Here is a 4,199-nt window from a genome sequence, read left to right as displayed (position 1 = left end):
GTCTGTCACATTGCCCAGAATAAAGCAAAACATCAGTGTTCGTTGCCTGATAATAGAATGTGATAGTTTCTGAATCACAGGCAAGTTCTATGTTAACAGCAAGCCCGGGTTCTTGGGTTCTTTCCCCTCTCACCCTCTCCCTTCCTTCCTTCCTTCCTTTCTCTTTTATTTGAGAAGTTGTGGGTTTACAGAACAATCATGCATAAACTACAGAATTCCCATATACCACCCTATTAATAACACCTTGCACTTGTGTGGTACATTTATAATTGATGAAAGAAAAATATGGAATGCTTCATAAATTTGCATGTCATCCTTGTGCGGGGACCATGCTAGTCTTCTCTGTATCATTCCAGTTTTAGCGTATGTGCTGCCAAAGCAAGCACTGTTTGTTATTTTTTAAAGTCAGACTTGTTCCAGAGCTACATGAGTATATGATCCTGAGTTATAGATGTACAGTTTCCCTATGCATATCTAGTCTCTTCTTCTGACTTCCTAATGGAATCCAATTTTTTTTTTTTAGATAGTCATCCATCCCCCTGTGGCTCATAGGCTAAAGTTAAATGGTTATATTTACAGCTCCAACGCTGTGTATGGTTAGTCTAGTAGGACAGTGTTGAGAAATCCCCCCTCTTTTCCAGGGAATAGTTCAAGAATCCATATTTAAACTATAAGCACTAGGAATTTTATAGGGACTAGTTATCATTCAGGGATTCAGCCTAATCAGATTGGAAGAAAGAATGGTTTTCTTCATGGTTAGGAGAGAAGAGTTTCTTTTTATAGTCCTCACTTGACAAGAACAAGGAAGCATGCTGCCTCAGTTGCTACAGGCAGTCATCTTGCTTCTAAGGAGAAAGCCAATCTAATAATAAAATTGATAAGAGGGCAGAGTTCAGGCTGGCAAAGAAACAGAGCTGGATCCATGAATATACCATACCTGGAGTCCATCCTACCTTTGGATTTATGGGAGAAAATATAATTCTTTATTTTTAAGTTTGTTTTAATTGTGCTTTCTATTACTTGCAACCAAAGTACCAGAATGTTATTCTAATTTCCACCCCCTCTTTTAAAAAATCATTTCTATCTGTTGGCTTTTCTGTAATTCAGGCTGTAAGCAACCATCACACATCCAGCCATTCTCTCTTTTCCATTGTTGAATCTCAAATTTTTTGTTCATGTTATTTTTTTTTCTTATTTGGGGGCTTGCTGACATTTGTACTTAGATTCTCAACTTTCCCAAGTTACTTATCAAGACACATTAAAAATAAATAAAATTTCCTCTTTCAGAGAAATCCTGGTGTCAGGTGTTAAGACCTTAATATTTGCACATTTCCTCTGTCTTTCCACTCATCTCTGAGGGTAGGAGAGATTAGAGCATATGGCGTGCAGTATAACGTAGTGGTTAGGAACCCAGATTTGGAAATCTAGAGTTAATCTGTTTTCAAATGTTGACCTCACTACTATGTGACCTTGGGTGAATTATTTAATCTTGCTAAATTTCAATTTCATTATCTAGAAATGGCATTTTAAGGTGAGGCAAAGAGCATTCCATAGGTCAAATCCAGCCTGCTGTCTCTTTTTTTTTTAATTTTGTAAATAAGTTTCATAAGAACACAACCATACTCATTTGGTTATGTATTATCTATGCTGATTTGTGCTTTAATACAATGGCAGAGTTAAGTAGTTGAGATAGAGGCTATTCAGCTAGCAGAGCCTAAAATGTTCACTATCTGGTCCCTTACTAACGAAAGGTGATGACTACTGATCTAGGAAATAGGGATAATGAAAGGCTCTTACTCAGAGAGTTGTTGTGAAGCTTAAGTGAGTTAATCCACACAAAGTAGTTATAAGGGTAGCCTGCATATATAAACATTCATAGATGTGAGCTGTCATTGTTGCTGTTGTTAATAATAAGATTAAAAGTGATTTGAACCAATAACCTCAACTTATTTTGCTGTTAAGGGAAATGACGGGCATGAGTACATATGATATAGTTTCACTGAACAATATTTATTAGCAAGGTGAAGGAAATATTTATTTCTGAAGTCAGTCCCCAGGTATGGTATAAATATAATTACTAGGCTGCGTGAATTTATTTATACTATGCCAGTGAGACTGTGATACTTTAATTCTTATTTTTCATTCAGAAGAAATAAATGTTATTTTAGAAATCATAATTCATTGCTACTGTTAATTCAATAACAACAATTGAATACGGTGTGGCATTAGAGAAGAGTATATCACTAGTGTTTGGGCAGACAGTGGAACAATTAATAGAATCCCCATTTCCCCTAAGAGGTTTATTTGTCATGTCAAAGTTACTCCGGTCTGGTGCAACACAGATGGTGTTGTGACAGTGCAAAATGATGAGTGCCACATTGTTCCTTCTAATGATCTTCTTCTGCTCAATTCATCTTGCTTTGCTGGCTTGGATCTCTGCTACATGCTTGTTTTGAAAATAGGAGGAATTAAGCAGGGGAAGTTAAAGAAGATATTGAATCCTTTTGTTATTTTTTGGATTGTAATGTGGTTCTAGAAAGTACTAAAACATAATTTGGCAGAGAATACAAAACAAAAACTTAAAATAATTTCATCACATAAATGAAAATACAACATATACTTTTTGTAGAAAGGATAAAAGGTATCACAGCTTTATACCAAATATTTTCTGCTAGTTTCTTTTTATGACATGTACTGGGTATGGTAGATAAAGGAAAACTGTTATACATATTAAATGTGCATGAAACTAGCTAAATCTTGGTTTTCTTTCTTAATTCACTGTTGAAAGAACATAAAACTGGTTAGAGGATCAATGAAACGATCAATAAAATAGTGTAATGGCAAAAGGGAAAATAAGATAGCTCTCATAATGAGGAATATCAAATTAAAATGACATTGTAGTAATACACTATTAAAATATACTTTGCTTAATATTGGTGGAGTTGATAAAGTAGTAATAAAATAAAATTATATTCAAATTTATACTTCCCTGAAGTTCACTTTATGGCTTTCCACTTTTTTTATGTTTCTGCAATTTCTGCTTGTTTAGATGTTGAAGTAAATGCCAAATGGAAGTGTCCTCTATCCTGTCACTCTTCAGTATCTTGGGGATAATAGTAGTAAGATTTAGAAGAGTTTTCCTCAAAATTTTATACTGTACAAAACCCTTAAGGCCATTCAGAATACATGTAAGCCATCCATTTTACTTTATTTATTTTTTTGGGCATTATAAATGATGTTTATTTGGGATAGGAGCTTGCAGATACCAGGCCATAAAGCATAAGTATTTCCCTTACCAAAGTTTATTTGGAGCAAGGCTTCCTGGGTTCCTACGTTCCTGGGGCTTGCTTTTCTCTTTGTTCAAGGTTCCTTCCTTCCTGGGGCTGACTTCTCTTTCCTCTGTGTGCTGACTTCCCAGAGCTCCAGCTTAAGTCTTCAGCATTAAACTCCAACATTAAAATTCCGACATCAGAAACGCTCAACTCTGTTCTTTTCCATGCCTTTTATCTGTGAGTCCCCACCCACCAAGGGGTGGAGATTCAATGCCCTAATCATAACTCAGTCATGCCCAGGTTACAGATCAGATTATAAGCATAACCCAATATTTCTTTTTGGAATTTATCAATTATATCAAATTGCTACACTCCACCCTCTGAATTCCAAAAAGTTATTACAATATTCAAAAAAACCTTAAATCATATTACAATGCAAGTACTAAATCATATCATAATCAATTTATTTTTTATTTTTATTTTTTTAAAGATTTATTTATTTATTTCTCTCCCCTCCCCCCCACTCCAGTTGTCTGTTCTCTGTGTCTATTTTCTGAGTCTTATTTCTTTGTCTGCTTCTGTTGTTGTCAGCAGGCATGGGAATCTGTCTCTTTTTGCTGAGTCATCTTGTTGTGTCAGCTCCCAGTGTGGGTGGCGCCATTTTTACACAGGCTGCACTTTCTTTTTGCGCTGGGCGACTTTTCTTACGGGGCGCGCTCCTTGCGTGTGGGGGTACCCTACGCAGGGGACACCCCCGCGTGGCACAGTACTCCTTGCGCCCATCAGCACTGTACATGGGCCAGCTCCACACGGGTCAAGGAGGCTGGGGTTTGAACCACGGACCCCCCATGTGGCAGGCAGACGCCCTATCCATTGGGCCAAGTCCGCTGCCCTCATAATCAATTTAAAGAAATAGTTTGTCTTGGG

At 36.7% G+C, this 4,199-nt stretch overlaps 1 non-coding gene across 1 annotated transcript; it reads right to left on the bottom strand.

Moving 5' to 3' along the window:
• Window positions 1-279: 279 nt before the first annotated feature.
• Window positions 280-386, bottom strand: LOC111766521 (U6 spliceosomal RNA). Its single transcript, XR_002798555.1, has one exon. It is a non-coding gene; the product is annotated as a U6 spliceosomal RNA (small nuclear RNA).
• Window positions 387-4,199: the final 3,813 nt, after the last annotated feature.

Source organism: Dasypus novemcinctus, chromosome 4 (assembly GCF_030445035.2).
Source record: "Dasypus novemcinctus isolate mDasNov1 chromosome 4, mDasNov1.1.hap2, whole genome shotgun sequence".
Taxonomy (NCBI): Eukaryota; Metazoa; Chordata; class Mammalia; order Cingulata; family Dasypodidae; genus Dasypus; species Dasypus novemcinctus.
The sequence above is the reverse complement of the archived record's forward strand: the minus strand, read 5'-3'. Positions and strand labels throughout refer to the sequence as shown.